At 36.1% G+C, this 18,761-nt stretch overlaps 1 protein-coding gene across 8 annotated transcripts in view; it reads left to right on the top strand.

The window, feature by feature from the left end:
• Positions 1–18,761, top strand: part of LOC129253055 (uncharacterized protein DDB_G0283357) — a 151,524-nt gene that overhangs the window by 68,022 nt on the left and 64,741 nt on the right. For all 8 annotated transcript variants that reach the window (XM_054891293.1, XM_054891290.1, XM_054891291.1 and 5 more), the window contains one exon: positions 1,839–1,911. The gene's annotated coding sequence lies outside the window, so the exon portion shown is untranslated. The remainder of the gene's footprint in view (positions 1–1,838; positions 1,912–18,761) is intronic.

Genomic DNA, 18,761 nt, shown 5'->3' with positions numbered 1-18,761 from the left:
TTGTTGTGCTCGATTTTCAATAGCCCAGTTGTTACTTTTCATACATATACTTATATGTGTGTGTATGTGGTCTGGGGTTGAGGTTTATGACCCCATGCCCTTTATTTTATGTGTTTATTACTCTTACATACTTGCATAAGCTGAAGTAAGAATGCAGCACTTTTCGAGCATACGCATTTTCATAGAAGTACAAACATATCCACTTACACAAATACATACGTACTTAAGTACGAGGGTCGTTTAATGAATGCTCAGCATGGAAGAAAATTGAAGCTTCGTTTCAACTCCCATGAGGATTTTATTGAAGTCATGTGAAAAGTAAAGAACGGTGTTTCAAAGGCGACGCCACCCCAAAAAAAAGTCAAGTTCGGTAAAATTAGCTAAGACGCTGATAGTTTTTCAAAAGTGGTCGGAATCGTAGTCATAAATTCATGGAAAAATGACAAAGGGTAATTCAAGATTAGTTTTCTCAGTTATTACATCGATGGGGGAAAAATCAAGAAAAACGATAATGTATTGGAACACAAATCAAAATTTAAAATCGGCACGACAATAAATGATTCAGTTCCATATAAGAGGTAGTCGGATCCACTTGTAATCACTATTCATTGAATATTTGAAGAAGTTGAAGCAACGCGAAAAAATAAAGGGTTATTCAATGAGAGGTGTTATTTTGATATTCAAAGAAAAATGCTATTTTTTAATATAAATGATCGGATGTTTATTTCATTATAAAGAGGAAGGTATGCCGCTTATACTGGAAATTAACATCAGGCGAATGACCACCACGACCACGCTTACAGGACAATAACCTTTTCATGAAATTTTGCATACCCGAATTAGAAAGTGGCTGTCCTATGTGCTCGATAGCCTCACAAATTCCATCTTTGAGGTCTTGAATCGACCCTGGGCTGTTGGCGTAGATCTTCTCTTTCACGTGGCCCCAAAGAAAAAAAGTCGCAAAGAGTTCAATCACAAGATCTTGGTGGCCAATTGTGATCACCTCTTGGAGAAATAACACGGTACGGAAACTTTTCCCGTAAAGATCGTTGCTTGTGTGTCACGTAGCGCTGTCTTGTTGAAAATAAACGTTGTCCAGATCAATACCATTCAATTGCGGCCATAAAAAATCGTTAATAATCAATAGTCAAATCAAAATAACACCTGTTATTGGAAACCCCTTTATATCATTCTAATAAACAATTTTATTTAAAGCTGAAAAACCGCAAATATTTTGTTCTTTGCCTATATTGATAACCTATTAAAGTACCCTCCCTCGTATGAGTGTAGTGTTTTTATTTTATTTTATCTTGCCTTATCGGTTTTATAGCCGCAGCCAATTTTGTTTTTGTGGTTGCATTTGCAACGTATTTTACGACAAATTATGCCGTCGCCTTTTCTCACTTATGTAGGTACCAGCTTCGGCTCCTATATTAATTTTCTTCGTTTTATTCATTCTTCTCTTTTTATGTCTTTCCGTTTTATTCTTTGGCTTCCTTTCGGTTTTGTGTGGATTTTCGTATTCTTGGTTATTTTCATATCCAGGATATCTTTGTTGTGGCTCACATTCAATTTCGGTTCTAAATTCGATTTCACCACAGTACAAGACCACTGACGTGGGATTACCGATGGAATTTAACGTCTTATTAGCATTTTTTCTGGCATTTGAGTATTTTTACGTGTGGATCGAAAGCAGTTGCTGTAGCAAAGCTAAGAACAAGAACGAGGGATAGCTGAAATGAGGATTTTGACTAAAACAAATTAAATATTTTTTATTGTCGAATTTCTACAGAAGATTTCACAGTTTTAGTGATCAATAAATTTTCTTTTTATTTCAGAATAAAGCAATCCATGTGATGTCGCTTCAATAGTAACCATAGAAGAAGAATATTTGCGTGCAAAGGAGTTCAGGTATGTCAAAAATAATATTATATATTTTTACCAATTTCTCAACTACTTTTATATTCTTTTTATATACTTATGTATCTTAATACAAGTAAGTAAACTTAAGATAAATAATGTCAAAGCTGATTGATTTTTTGCTTATCATATATGTAAATATGTATATGTATGTTAGGGGTGTGTTTATTTTTAGCTGTAGATCTAAAATTATCAGATGTGTTCCAAGCGGCCACCGTAGCGCTGAATGGATTGTTGCGTGACTACCATTCATTAGGGACCGAGTTCGCAACCCAGTGTGGGCATGAGACACCTAATGATATAAACACTTTTCTATTTAATAGCAGTCGCCTCTTTTAGGATCAAAACATTGGGGTAGTAGAATAAATGCAATATTTGTCCGAGACGAGCTAATTTCCAAAAATGAAATTTTATTCTTTTATAATTAAAAAAACACTCTACTGTATGCAACCTCCATGGAACAAGTAAAGCTTGGCAATAAAAATGGTATGCACCCTTTACGTAAGGGTCTGGAGAAAATATCAGGGATTTAGATTTCTTCTACCATTTCAATTATTCAATTTCCGTTAAATTAGGGTACTCGTCTATTTACAAACCAAACTGCTGTCCACGCTAGTAGAAGGAAATGCTAATAACAAAACTCCAATACTGTAGAAATTGTAGCTAAATTAAAGTTTAGTAAAATAGTTTAAGAATTTCTTTGTATTTCTAATAACCCTTTTACTCAAATAATTTAAGTTCGCCCTCCATTCAAAAATATACACACTGTTGTCCAACATAAACAAGACTGCGCTAAAATAGAAACGACAGGAGCTTTGTTCCAATAACTTCGAGTTTATTTATTCCAAATAGTCTCCTCTGGCCTCGGTACACTGTTTTGCGCGATCTAAATGCTTTTCGAAGGAGTGTTTGAGGTCATTCACCGGAATGTCCTTCAGGATGTCGGTACAAGCCTTTTGGACGGCCTCTGCGGGCGCAAAACGTTTACCTTTCATGGCCAAATGCAATTTTCCGAATGGGTAGAAGTCACAGGGAGTCATATCAGGCGAATACGGTGAGTGATTGATGGTTAAAATGCGATTTCTAGTAAAAAAATCAGTCACAAGTGAATCGAGATGGTGCATTATCATGAAATAAGCGCCAGCTTCCTCCTTCGCGGTATTCAGGGCGATTTCGACGAATGCGATGCAACAAACGCTTCAAAACGCCAAGATAGAAAATTGCATTAACGGTTCGGTCCGTTGGCGCGAACTCCTTGGGGACAATTCCCTTGGAATCGTAAAAACAAATGAGCATCGGCTTGATTTTTGACTACTCCAAACGCGATTTTTTGGGTGGTGACTCTTCTGGGGCCTTCCATTCGGCACTTAGTTTCAGGTTCATGTTGGAAACATCACGTTTCATCACCAGTTACAATGTTGTAAAGGAAGTTCTCGTCTTTTCTCGCCTCTTTAATGAGATCTTTCGAATGTTGAATTCTGAGAAATTTTTGGTCCTCAGTTGACTTGTGCGGAATTAAATGTGCACAGACCTTTCGTAAGCTCAAATGATCAATTAAAATGCGATAAATCGATGTTTTGGAGATATATTGAACTCCGATTCCATGAATTTCAACAATGATTTCGGTTAATTTTTGATAAATTTACGAACAATTTCAATGAAGTTTTTTGGTGCTTACTGATTTTGGGCGGCTTGTTGTATGTTCATTGTCATTTATGTCCTCACAACCATCTCTGAAACTTGTAAACCACTCATGAACTCTGACACGAGATAGACAATCATCGCTTTCATTAATTCAAATGTTTCGGTAAACTTTTTACCGATTTTAAAACAAAATTTGATATTAGCTCTTTGTTCGAAACTCATTTTTGTACCGATGACACAAACTTACTGACACTTTGAACGCAATAACTTCGCTTCCACTGAACCGAATGTCACCAAGCTTTCACTGGAAATCAGCTAGAGATGTAACTTCCAACGCACTAACTCATTAAAAAGCTGGCGCCATCAAAACAAAACATTTTTTTTTTGACGCCAGTATCTTTTATTTAGACTTCACCGAGTATGTATATTCATACCCCAATAGATTTTGGACACGACAGTTGACATAAGAAAGTGTACACCACATACTCCACATATTGGCAAGTTTTGACAATTTATTTATTTTTTTTTAATTTCAATTATTTTTTATAAAACTGTAGTTTATACTACAACGAGTACCATACAATGCAAAAATTCAAACATTGTACAAAATTTATAAAAATTCGGCGAATTTTCATCAAAATTTCAAACTTTAATCAAAATTCCTGGACAATTTTCGAGTATGGAGTTTTGTAGTCCATTGAATTTTGCAAGCTTGCAAAGTGCAAGTGGCCATATAATGAATGTTCGAAATTTTTATTGTACTCGTATTGATGGCCATGCATGAACTTATAGATAAAGAATCCATAAATACTTGCATATGTTGATATGCTTACTTGTGTTCATACTCGTATTATTTACGTGTTTGTTTCCAGGCGGCAGTGGTATAATTATCACGATGATGTGGCATTTTTTTATGCACACACACATATGCATATACTTCTCAGTAATTCGGACCAATCTTTTTGGTGCCCAATGTTACGTTATTTTTCGTGAAAACGCGTGCCCCAAGCAAACAAACTTATCACACATGAATTTTAATCTAAATGATTCAAAAATCCGTAAAGAAAATAAATTTATAAGTATTTGAAAATTTACTGCTTGTGTTAATGTTGTTTATAGAGCAACATTTCATATCGGCAAAACCAGGAAACACCACCCCAATTAATTTTTTGCACAACATCGGGTCTGCCGTCCGAGGTATTATATCGAATCGAACATCGATTTTAATCGTCTAACCGAATTGAACTTAGGCCAATTTCAGCCGAAGCTGAACCGAACATTTTAAAGGGTCGCAAATAATGAATAAGCAACTGTTTATAAAAAATCCAGTAGTTTTATTAACAAATAATTCAGTTACAGTTTTGAGGGCACAGCTTAAATGATGCACTAAATTAAAAGTATTCAAAAACATAAACACATTAATATTTGGATTTCATGATTACGGCTAATACTAAGAACAGCTTTTAATCGGGAATTCATAGATTCGACTAGTTTTGCTGTGTAATCGCAACTAATTTTATTCCATTCTTCCTGTAGTGCCCGTTTCAGATCAGAAGCATTAGAAATATTGTGGTTTCTTGTTTTATTTTTCAGCACTGACCGCAAACTCTCAATAACGTTGAGATCTGGACTCTGTACAGGTGTCTGTACTACATATGGGCAGTTCCAGATAAGCTAGATTTTTACAATACCAGACGTATGCTTCGGATCGTTGTCTTGGTAGAACCTAAACGAATCCCTAATGCCCATTTTATCCGCACTTTGTACTAAATTATCTTTTAGCAGATCCAGATACATCTTTTTATTCATGTTTCCTTCGATAAATGTTAAATTTCCGACGCCTGAATAAGACATACAACCCCATACCATCATACTGCCCCCGCCGTGTTTCACTGTTGAGCGCAAATTACATGGTTGAAGCGCGGCGTTTGGTCGCAGGACTTCCCATCAGACCTGAAAAGGTTAAATTTGCTTTTATCCGCAAAAACAACGGAGTTCAAGAACGAATATTCTTTGTTCAAATGTTTTCTTCAAAACTCTATTCTTTGTTTTCTATTACGAGCATTAATCAACGGCTTATTTCGGGCAGTCCTTCCATGAAAATTTTGCTCGCGCAGAACAGTTTCAGGGTTACAGATCTTGCCTGAGTATTTTTCAACTTCGTTCGTTAATTTTGGAGCGCTTAAATTGAGGTTTTCTTTAACTTTGCGAACAATCCACTTCTTATCTGCATCATTAAATATTTTATTTGGCGCAGATCTGCCCTTATCTTCTATCCTGTTTTCGTGGCGAAACCTTTCTATAATGTGCTTGACAGTTGAGGAACTAATAGTAACAATTTCTGCAATTTTTCGTTGGTTTTTGCATTCTTTATAATGACGAATAACGTCTTCCCTTTTTTCAAGGGAGGTCCGTTTACCCATTTAAAAAAATTTGAAGTGTTTCAACTTTTCTTTACGAAAATTTGTTGAGAATGAGTACATTTCACCGTTATTGCATTCTTAGGGAAAATATAAAATACACTGCATCATTTAAGCTGTGAGCATATTTTGATGAGAAAACTAAAGGGTTTTCCAATAAGAGGTGTTATTTTGATGTTCAAAGAAAAATGCTATTTTTTAATATTATATCGGATGTTTATTTCATTATAAAGAGGAAGGTATGCTGTTTTGCCCCTCGGCAGGCAATGGCAAACCTCCGAGTGTATTTCTGCCATGAAAAAGCTCCTCATAAAAATATCTGCCGTTCGGAGTCGGCTTGAAACTGTAGGTCCCTCCATTTGTGGAACAACATCAAGACGCACACCACAAATAGGAGGAGGAGCTCGGCCAAACACCTAACGGAAGTGTACGCGCCAATTATTATTTTTTTTTTTTATGCTGTTAATAGTGGAAAATAACATCAGGCAAATGACCACCACGACCACTCTTACGGGACAATATCCTTTTCATGAACTTTTCCATAACCGAATTGCAAAGTGGCTGTCCTATGTGCTCGATAGCCTCACGAATTCCATCTTTAAGGTCATTAATCGACCCTGGGCTGTTGGCGTAGACCTTCTCTTTCACGTGGCCCCAAAGAAAAAAGTCACAAGGTGTTAAATCACAAGATCTCAGTGGCCAATTGTGATCACCTCCTCGAGAGATAACACGGTCCGGAAACTTTTCCCCTAAAATACCAATGGTTTTGGTGCTTGCGTGGCACGTAACGCCGTCTTGTTGAAAATAAACGTTGTCCAGATCAATACCATCCAATTCCGGCCATAAAAAATCGTTAATCATCTCTCGATAGCGATAGATAACACCTGTTATCCATTTTTTTTTTATATTTTTTCAGCAAGCTTTGTTTTTGTTATTTTTCTTTCTGCAGTGGTAAACAGTACATACATATCTCATTACAAGCCGTATACATTTTTTTATTAAATTTAGTAAACATCTAGTCAATTTTTTTTTCTAAAAATGTATTACCTGCATCAAATAAGCTGTGAGTCACTGTACATAAGTCCCAGTCACACTAATTTCAGTTCATAGCCTATGTTTGTAAAAATTATATAAAAAATAGTTGAATAATTTTATATTGTAATATAAAAACATTAGCTTACCATTTTTACCTTGCTAGAGGTTTCCTGCATAGAACTGACTGCAACACTGAACAATTGCTCACTAGCCGCACTTCGATATCAGTATTCAGAAAATGTTGCAGAAACTAAAAGTTAATGAAATTTTCGAGGGATTTTTTTTTTTAAATTCGGCCAAGGTCTCTCTTGTTTGGCCGAAGCCGAACTGAAGCTGATCTGAGATTTTGTGGCCCAACATGGCCGAAGCCGAAGTTCAGTCGTTCTTTAATTATATGTACATATATATGTATGTATGTATATGCGTATGTATTTGGTGCTACGTTTGTTAAGTTTTTGGTAGAGCTTCTGCTCCAATTTGTGGCGTGTCACACTTGCCTACGGCACCGTGTCAAAAGCATCTGTTGGGTTCCACTCTGTAAGCTCACGCACACGAACAACTGGACATGCATACATACATACCTATATGCACATAAAATATGCCCAGAGTACTTGCAGAGTCTGCACATACTATACATACTATACATAATATACATACATACATAAGTATTGCTTGTAATCATTTGAGTACGAATATGTGTTGCATGAGGATTTGGCTGTGAGATTATCGTTTGAAGTGCTAAACCTCGTGTGTTGACAGTTGATGGGGTCAAATTTTCAAATTTTTCATTACATCATCTGCCAACAGCTGATTATACTTGTAGGCTAAAGCAACAGCAACATAACTAATCTTATCAGTATCAGCGGAAAAACAAATTTGAAATTATCAAGTGTGAGTTTTTTGGTGACATTTATATTTTTATACATACATACATACATATATACGTGTGTGTGCAAACCGTATGCTTAGACAAATGTTAATCCAACTAAAGTTATTTTCGTGCCTAATGTCACATTCGATGATATGGCCACGCTTCTCAAATGGCGTAAAAATATTCGTCACATTTAAAAGTATGAAACGGTTTGAACCGGTCTAGCATTGAAGGCTGCGCACATGCATACATATGTACATATTCATTCGAGTACAAAATATAAATTGGGCAAAAACTTGTTAAAGGAATTATCATACACTATTACGCGTATGTTTCTATTACAAGTAGATTGGAAATATGTGTGGTATGATTTTCTTAATTGCGCAAGCACTTGGCTGCAAATTCTAGATAATTGTTAAAAAATGTGTTGTCATTGAAAAAATAAAACACTTTATTAAAGATATAAGATTAATTTAATAGTCTTAGTTCGGCTGATCAGAATTCTTGCTTTCGAATGACGTGCATTTAAATGCACAACCTGACAAAAGGTTCTGAAAACGTTGTATTTCGCCTTTTATTCAATATTCGGGTATTTTGGTCAGATTTTATTTAAAAAAATTTAAAAATAAATTATGTTCAAAACAGCATCGTTTGTTTTTTTTATCTAGCTAGTTCAGCAGATTTATTTCAGAATGTTGTCAACTTGACTTATTTTCCTACATTTCTAACTCTTTCTTGGCAGCACTGTTGTAACGTTCATTCTTTTTACAAGGCGCCTTCGATTCCCCAAGCGTCAGCGAGTGGCGAATAGATGAAGCAACAGGCATAAATAAGCATATCTTGGCAGCACTGGAAAGGAGCTATCAAATATTGCATTTACTTTGAAGCACTTAAGGAGTATTAGTAAGACCGCGTTCATACAGGGCAACGTTTGCTGCTTCAACTCGTTGCTTATGATGCTCGTGTTCTGTCAACAGCCTTTGTGTTTTCGTGCTTTTCAATGTTGTTCTTGATTATAGATTAAAACTAACAATAGTTGTTGCTTTCATAAGTGAACAGAGCCCAGAGGTAGCGTGCAGAGGTGTGGTGAATCGAATGCGCCTATATTTACCGCATCTAAAATTCACATTACTCGTAAAAGTTCGCCAAATATTTTTTTTATAGAACTATACCCTTTCGAAGATTACCATAGGTAGCACGAATAGGAGAATGGTATTGACATCATCGGCCTTAACAACCGCGCTGTTAGTTCTGTCTTTTCCGAACTGGATAGAGAGGCAAAGCGAATCAGTCTGGTGGTGAACGAGGGCAAAACGTCAAACCAACAGTCGACGCACTTGCGTATCGGCACCCATGTCACTTTTGACAGTTATAATTTCGAGGTTGTAAAAGACTTCGTTTATTTAGGAACCATCATTAACAGCGATAACAATGTCAGCCTGGAAATACAACGTAGAATCTCTCTGCCAACAAGCCCTACTTTGGACTAAGTAGGCAATTGAGTAGAAAAGTCCTCTCTCGGCGAACAAAACTAACTTTTTACAAGGCTCTCATCATGCCCGTCCTAACGTATGGCGCAGAAGCCTGACCGATGACAATATCCGATGAAGCGATGAAATGTGTGAGCTTTACGACGACATAACGCAGCGAATAAAGATCCTACGGCTACGTTGACTGGGTTATGTCGTCCAAATGGATACAAACGCTCTGGTTCTGAAAGTATTCGATGCGGTACCAGCTGGTGGTAGCAGAGGAAGAGGAAGGTCTCCTCTGCGTTGGAAAGATCAGGTGGAGAAGGACTTCTTCATTTGGTGTGTTCAATTGGCGCCGGTTAGCGCGAGAAAGACACGACTGGCGCGCTTTGTTAAACTCGGCCAAAATCGCGTAAGCGGTTATCGCGCCAATTAAGAAGAAGACGCACGAATAGGCCCTGAATTGATCGTTATTTAATACCTTTAAGTTGCTGACACAACTTTATTCTCATTACGCCATGTTAAATATCTACATATACACTTGAAAACGTAGATTTGTATGTTTTTTACCTAATTGGCAATAATTGCATGATTTTACTTGATGTAGCGGGGTGTATGGTCGTCTATACATACATATGTACATACTTGTACGAGTGTATGATAATGAATTTCTTTGTTTGTTTGCATTCCCATAGTAATATTTATCCAATGTTGTTCTGAGCGTAACTGCGAAGCTTTATGAATTTATTTGTGCCTACTAGGTGGCGATGGCGCCGAGGTGTGTCTAAAAATCAAATTTAGTGTCCGTTTCGGTTCCTGAGCAGGATATACATACGCACATGCATATATATCTTATGAGAGAAAACATATTTTTGGGAAAATAGAGCGACTGCATGATAGGTTTGTGGGTAGGTAGCACTAAAGAGCCAGTTTGATACCATTTTGTGACCTCCAATGGGCAGATATCTACAGCCAGCAAGGACTTTTGAAGTTATGGTGGAGAAGTTTGAAGGGATTTAGGTTGGATCATTGCCCCAGGCTCTCAAAGAAAGAAACACCCAGTGACGTTAATCGTCTAGCTGCCAAACCCTGAAATTTACAAAGAAAGTGCTCAACAGTTTCCTTCTCTAAAAGATCTCCACAGCTTCTGCAATGGTGATTCAGTGGTAAACCTAACTTTACTGAGTGGGTGCCAATCGTCCAATGACCACAGCTACGAGTTTTGAAATTGAATGGCGAGGAGTCCCCAGAACTTTCAGCGTCCTGCGTCTATTGTATCCGGGGCCAAAGAGTTTTCGATGGAGCGCCATCTAATTTGTGCTTCTCAGAGAAATAAGTTGTGCAATTCCTTTTTAACAACAGTGATGGGGATGCCGATGACCGTGTTGGAGACCTCTGAGACCAATTCAGTCGGCCCATTCCTGATAAGCTCATAATTTCCTTCTATGGTGCGATATGCACACCTAAGGTATTGGATTTCCTCCATACAGGAGTTGACCAGTTTGGATCTGCATCAGGGCGTCGTCAGAGCCTTGGTCGCAGCTTGACTATCCCCCCCTAAATAGATAAATTCCTGATTTAGAGAAAACCCCTGCTCCGACTCCCGATACCATTTTGGAACCGTCGGTGAAGACATGATATTCATACGTTCCCCCGACAGTCGGTTCTACGTTACCGGAACGACCCGGACTTACTATATATCCGGCCAAGGACTGTCACTCCAGCTGTATTCTTCTACATGTATGGGGAATGATGCTACAACAACAAAAACAACATGATATTCAGATTCATATTTTATATTAATTATTTCAAATTAATATTTTAATATATTATATTAAAAAAGATTCAGTTTGGCAATATTAAGAAAATTCAGTTGGGTAAATTCTGAGCGATCTTTGCTTAGAAATAATATTTTGATTATATAAATTTCTAACTTTCACATTTTTTAATTATTTAAAAAAAAAATTTTTTTTAAATATATCCGAATATTTGTTTATTGAATAAATGTCTTATCAAATGAAACCAGAAACTAGCAAAGCAAGTTTATATTACTAAGCAACGCTGCATTTACGCAATATTAATATCAACTTTCCGACGTCGCTGTTGCCATGAAAAAATATTCATTGCGAGCGAGGTGATTACTACAATCAATAACATTTCCTATATTCTAAAAAAATTAATTAAAAATAAAAACGACCTTTAATTTAGTTTAACAGTAAAAAGCAAAACCACAGTAAAAAATATAATGAATTCATGCTAAAGCTGCTAATATGGCATACAAAACAAAACAACAACGTACTTCCAGTTTCAATTCAGTCTCCTTACGAAAATCAGTATAAAATCTAAATAAAAAATTATTACAAACAAATATAGACTTGTCTACATACAAACATACACGTATATGTATGTATGCGTATGTAACTATACTTTCTTCAACAGCATACTTTAAATACCATAAAAAAGGAAAATGAAGTGCAACTGCAACGAAACCGAAACCTAAATCAAACAGTCTAAAATTAAATACTAAAGTCAAAGTCGAAAGGAAGCAAATTAAACACAAAATAGACAACAAAATTACAAAAGCAATTCAAAGAAAAAAACCAATTTAATATCGCAAATGAGTGGTGTATGTATGTATGTATATAGTAGAAGTGAACATGAAACAGCGTAAAAAGAGCGAACGAAGAAAAAAGTAGCATTACTACGTAACCAGTAAAATACGATGTCATAAAAAGCTCAAGCCGACCTCGTGAAATATTGTACGTAAGCAATAAAAATAACACAAACCAGAAACTAATGAAAAGATATAAAAAATATATAAATGTATAGTATAAGGCAAATAAACAAAAGAAACAAATCACACAAACTCGAAAATGAACAAATCAGCTGAAGAAGCGAACCGGCTAGGCTTAGGCAAGGGGAGGGAGGCACCCATGGATAATGAGATAAAGCTGCTATATGCTGCATCACATACATGCTTATGTGTGTATGTGAAAATGTGCATACCCAGCAACAAAATAACGAATGCTTGGTTTGGCAGTTATCACAGCCCGTAAACAATGACACACAAAATGCTCTTCTCGCACATCTAAAAAATATCGCCTTAACAACAACCTCTGGTTCACATATCGGCATAGACAATAAATCAGTTGCTTTGAACTTAATAATATATCTCTTCTATTCGCCACTTATATGTTCGCTATCTCCATGCTCGACTCACTTGACGAAAAATTTGCATGTGAAGGCAACAACAAAGTTATCGAGCAGCGAGTATGGCTATCCCTCAAAAAAATGCTATAACTCAGTAGTTTACAAACAAATCTAACTTAAGGCAACTCTATTCTAGAGTTGCCAAGATGTACTCATTTCTACCAATTGCTTCATCTAGTCGGCACTTGCTAACGCTTGGCGAAAAGAAGAGGCCGTATCGCTCGTTTGCTGGAGGAACGCCACAACTTAAAAAAAAAGTCTAATGTGCAGCAATGGCTGGGATACTTAAAAAATTCATAGAGTGATCCCTCAATAATATTATATCTTCTAATTAGAAAATTAAACACTTTAAAGCCATTTATTTGGAATTTTTGATTGAGTTATGGCGTTTTTACAGCAAGCGAGGGAAATGTATTTGGTTATTTCTTCATTTCAACAAAACATAAGGTATGCGATAAGATTTAAAAGCATTAGAGAGCAATTTCAGACCAATATCCTACCTTTTAAAAACCGGCGACCGCAATGTTGTTGTAGCAGCATAAACATTCTCCATACATATATGGGGAATGCTGCTGGAGTGACAGTCCTTAGTCGGATATAAATCCGGGTAACGTAGAATCGACTGTCGTGGGAAGAGCGACCATGTACAGTCAATGTCAAAAGAAAGTGTACAAACGTGAAATGTAATAATAAGGGCTTTCTTCATACGTTTGCTGGGTAATTTTATAAAACATTTTATATATTTTTTAAATGATATTTCATACCATAAGAATTTATGGAAAAACAAAAACAAAATTCTTACAACAAAAAAAGTTGTGAACTAAAAATCGAAAATACTTCATATATTAGGTGCCAAAAGAAAGTGTATAAATCATCGACCACGTGTTTGCCAGATAACGGACTTGGAAAAGAACCGTTACATAGTTGCGTCTATTGTGAGAGTCATCGTATACGATTCATTTAAAGTCTTTGCTTAGTCGCAATCGGTAGTTGCTTTGAAAAAAAAAAAAAATCGCAATGAAAAAACAAACGTCTTTGGATATTCGGGAGCTTGTGATAAAATATCACAAGGAAGGTAAAACCTTGCGCGAAATCGGTGGTATTATTAACAGAAGCCATAATATTGTAAAAAAAAATTATTGACAAAAAACAAAAGTGTGGCTAGCTGGAAAATCGGCCAAAATCCGGCAGACCAAGGCGACTAAATGTTGCTGAAATAAGGTCGGTTGTGAGAAGTGTGAAAATAAATCCGTCAGAAAGTGCTATAAAATTGTCCAAAAATATTTCACAAACGTCTGGAAAGCCGGTTAGTGCTAGCACAATTCGTCGAGCATTGTATGCGAACGGTCTCTATGGGCGAGTTCCGCGGAAAAAACGTCTTATCTCGAAAACCAATCAAATAAAGCGATTAAACTTTGCTAAAAAGTACCAGTATAACGGCGTTTCATTTTGGAATAACATACTATTTAGCGACGAAAGCAAATTTGAGGTGTTCGGCAAGAAAAAAGCAACAAAAATTTGGCGAACCAGAAATACGGCACTTGCTGAAGGTAATGTAGTATCCACTGTGAAGCATGGGGGTGGCTCGGTGATGGTGTGGGGGTGTATGGCCGCTGGCGGGGTAGGTAATTTGACATTCATACAAAGCACTATGAATAAAATAGACTATCTCAACATATTGAAGAATAACCCGCGCCCTAGTGTCGAAAAATTGAGCTTGGATCGGTCTTGGGTATTTCAACAAGACAACGACCCTAAGCACACTGCGAAAGTTGTCAAAGAATGGATGCTATATCACGTACCCAATTAATTAGATCACCCTCCCCAGTCACTGGACCTCAACCCCATTGAGCATCTGTGGGAGCACCTAGACAGACAAATCCGAAAAAAAACCATTACTAGTAAGGATATGCTCAAAGCCGCGATTTCTGAAGAATGGCAGAAAATTGCACCAGAAGTGACTGCAAACCTTGTTAATTCTATGCCACGACGTTTGCAAGCAGTGATAAAGGCAAATGGAAAGCATACAAAATACTGAATATGCATCCTGCTCTTCTGTACACTTTCATTTGACGCCTAAACTATGAAGTATATAAGATTTTTCGTTCATAACTTTTTTCGTTGCAATAATTTTGTTTATGTTTTTGTATAAACTCGAATAGTATTATATATGAATTAAAAAAATATAATATGTTTCTTTGTATCACCCATCAAAGTATTGAATAAAGCTAATATTAATACATTCCAAGTTTGTACACTTTCTTTTGACATTGACTGTATGTCTACTGAGAAGAGGCCAGCTTAAAACTAGTTCAAAATGGATAAAGAAATTCAATATTTTTGTATACAATTTAGCTACAGTATTTAAATCACATGCTTATGTAACACATGGGCTGAAAAGTCTCAGGCCTAACTCATATGTAGATAGCACTAGTTTTATTGCATTCAGCTCTTTTTCATTTAGTACTAACCTTAAAAAATCAGCTGTTAAATTTTCATAATATTCCATTCATTAGTTCGTGAGTTATTCTGCTAAGAGTGACGTTACTTTTGCTATTTTCAAAACAATGGATCAAAAATGATTTCATGTTTTAATTTTACACTGCTTCTTGATGGGGAAAAATACCGTTTAAGCGGACGTCCAAATGACGCGTCCAGAATGAACACCAGAAAGCATAAAAAAATCCACAAAATCGTTTTGAACGATCAAAAAGTGAAGTTGCGTGAGATAGCTGATATCGTAAAGATAGCAAAAGGACCTGTTGGCTTTTTAGCATTTAACTATGAGAAAGCTCTGTTCAACTTGTGTGTCGCGTTTGCGCACTGTTGATCAAAAACATACAAATCACAAGTCAATCAAAACAATGGCAAAACCACATAAATTGAACTTCGAATTGCTCCCACATCCACCGTATTCGCCAGATTTGGCTCACAGCGACTACTGGCTGTTCGGAGACCTAAAAAATGCTCGCCGGTAAGAAATTTTGCTCGAATGAAGAAGTTATCGCTGAAAGTGAGGCCTATTTTAGAGGCAAAAGATAAAACGTTAAACGTTCCACAAAAGTGGTATTGAAATGTTAGGACGTCCGTGGAATGATTGCGTTGTTCTTGATTAAATTACCTTGATGAATAAAGCTAATTTTGTACAAAAAAAAAAAACCAAACGTTTTTTCTTTGTTGGGCCCGGGACTTTTCAGCCCATGTGTTATGTATATAAAGAATAAATTTTGTTTACGTTATACCTTGCGACATGACATTGACGTGGTAGAATGCAACCTTGAATTATATCCAATAACGTAACCAAAAGTTAGCATTTGAAAGTATTTGCTTAGAATTGAGCGCTTGCAATCATTTTCTCGAAATGGGCTAGTCATTCGCTTGCCTGAAAATAGTTCGTTTTACGCCAGGGTACATACCATTCTTTCTCATAAGCTTGTACATTTACCTGCTCGCGCACATATATTTGTGAGGAAGTTTAAGAGCCCAAATCGCGTCTGCATTTTGAGGTAGCGTAATAGAGAGCAAAAATGTCACATTTACCAATCTTCAATCAATATTAATAGGTGTCTACGATTGCACAGTGAAGCAATATGCTAATGTGGCACCAATCACGACTGACTTGTTTCATTCAAATTGAACATAAAAAACGTTTAATAGATTTTACCAGATTTGTTAACTGATACCTATGTAAATATGTATTTACATAAATTTGTAAATAAGAGAAAGTGTGTGCCGACGATTCGGCGCTCAAATCAAAAATGCCGTCCGTAGTGCACAGACAGCGCTTAATCTTGACAAATAGTTGTTGCAAAGCCTGTGTGTCAGCTTTTAAGCGATTATCCAATTTTTATTCGTGTTTTTCGTTAGCTTAACTTAATACTGAGTTTATTTCTATAAACAATACATTTTGTGTTTGGATGACTTTTTTTAGACTTATCTTTACTCTCGATGTTTCAAATTAGTCGACTCTAAAAACGTCTTCAATGTTTATGAGCTAAAGTATTGAAAGCGGCATGGCATGGACCTATCATCGTATTGCTAGGTTTTCGTCATATCTCGTTTGGCTACATTCATTAGACAGACGATTATTATTGCTAAATTAGAAAAACCATTAAAGAGTGGCTGATTGACTCCAGGTCATGTCATCTTTTAACGACACACTATTACAAACTTTTTTTTCTTTTAAGTATATTTAATTCAATTATACGAAAATTCTTCAAAGCTCGAATAAAAGGTTCACCTTTTGTTCTTAATATTTGTTAATGATATTCCAAACGTTTTCGAGACATCACGTTGTCTGATGTATGCAGATGCCCTGAAAATTTACAGTCGGATAGAGGACGTAACAGACTGCATAAGACTCCAAGAAGACTTAACAAGATTGAAATGGTGTAATGATAACTCTTTACGTCTTAATGCTGGTAAATGCCAGCACATGTCCTTGGGTAAAGGCAAGTTACGATTGATTTCGATTACAAGTTTGGCACTACCACCCTCAAAAAAATGTATGAAAAGAAACACTTGGAGGTCATATTTACATCGAAAATTTCGTTGTCTAAACATATAGACTTTATGATTGCCAAGTCTAGATTAGATCTATGATTGGCTTTGTAATAAGCAATTCAAGGGAGTTCTAGGATACGCTGAAGAATTTGTTAATTTCACTTGTGAGATCAAATCTCGAATATTGCAGCATTATTTGGGTTTCATTCTATATGGGCTTATCTTTAAGAATGGAGAAAGTTTAGAAACGTTTCACTATATTTGCTATTCATTCACTTCGTTGGCCTTGTAGTTTGCCTACATATAAAGGTAGATGTCTTATGTTAGCATTGCCAACTTTAGAAATGCGGAGAAAATTTTCAAATGCCACTTCTTGCTGGAGCTAATACTTTTTATTGTCCCACTCGTAACCTTAGACTCAGCAATATGTTCCATTTACCTTATCACGCTGGCACGTTGTATAAGGCAGTCTAACCAGTTATGTAAAAATGTAGATATGTTCTCTAACTCACGGGAGACTTTCAAATCAAAATTTAATCTGGAGATACACTTTTTGAATTGTGACTAATGTATCTCACAGTATTGTTTACCTATACAACATTATATATTTAAGCTTTAGTATTAGTAATCTATTTGAGTTGTACTTTAATTGATGAAAGAATGAATAAATAAATAAATATTTCTATTGAATTCAAAGTTAACCCTTTGGGGACGAGTGTTGGCATTTGGCCGCCCAAATTATCAAAGTTCGTCGCTGCAAGCTTCGCGACGTCTGTCGTTCTGAGCGATTTGATATGCATAGGTATAGTAAATGAGTCACGTTTTCATGCAAAGACCTTAAGAACCATTCGCGATGACGTCTTATCTTTCTTAGAATGTAAACTTACGATGTGAGACGACGGTAGAGTCAAACAAATTTCAGTTCTTCGATTCAGTTTCTTGGTGTCACTGCCAGAGGAACCAGCAGACTTTTTATTTATGTTTTATATTTTATCCTAGGCTCGATGGTTAAGCGATCTAGAGATGATACGTTAAATAGTGACAGTTCTGACGAATTTTTCTTTGAATCTGATAAGACGGAAGAGATGACGGCATTACTTTGTCAATTTGAACGATACCACACAATGCCGGAATATAAAACGTTTATACATACCTAAATACAACTAAACTTCTTTTTGTTGATTTTTTTTTCAATTTGTTTGTTTATAATTATTTTTTGATTTTTTGAAAATTTTTTCTTGTATTAAATAAAGCCTTAGTTTTTATAACGTTCAACGTATTTATTTTCTTTACTGCTCACTCCAATACCTCTCGTCCTCAGCGACACTCGCTCGTCGAGCGGCTCCGTTCTCAAAGGGTTAAGGGTGATAAATTTCGTTCACATTGGAAATGATTTTCAAGTAAGGTTTAGTCTCTAGTTGGCTTTCGAAACTGCAAGATTTTGCTGTAATCAAAACGATTAACAACAAGTTTTATTCTCATACAGGGTGGCTGATGAATTTTGCTACATTAAGAAACTCAAATAACTTTTTTTTTAGTGTATGGAATTCATTTATTTTTTTTTTCAAGTTGAAGGTCATTAAATTTTATTAAATGTAGCTTAACTAGTTTTAAAAATAATTGAATTTAAATGCCCCCCATGCTCGTTGACACAAGTGCGGCATCTTAGTAAAAAGTTGTTCATTG

The sequence above is a fragment of the Anastrepha obliqua genome, chromosome 1, assembly GCF_027943255.1.
Source record: "Anastrepha obliqua isolate idAnaObli1 chromosome 1, idAnaObli1_1.0, whole genome shotgun sequence".
NCBI classification, from domain to species: domain Eukaryota; kingdom Metazoa; phylum Arthropoda; class Insecta; order Diptera; family Tephritidae; genus Anastrepha; species Anastrepha obliqua.
Note: the sequence above shows the minus strand (reverse complement) of the source record. Positions and strands in the feature narration are given on the sequence as shown.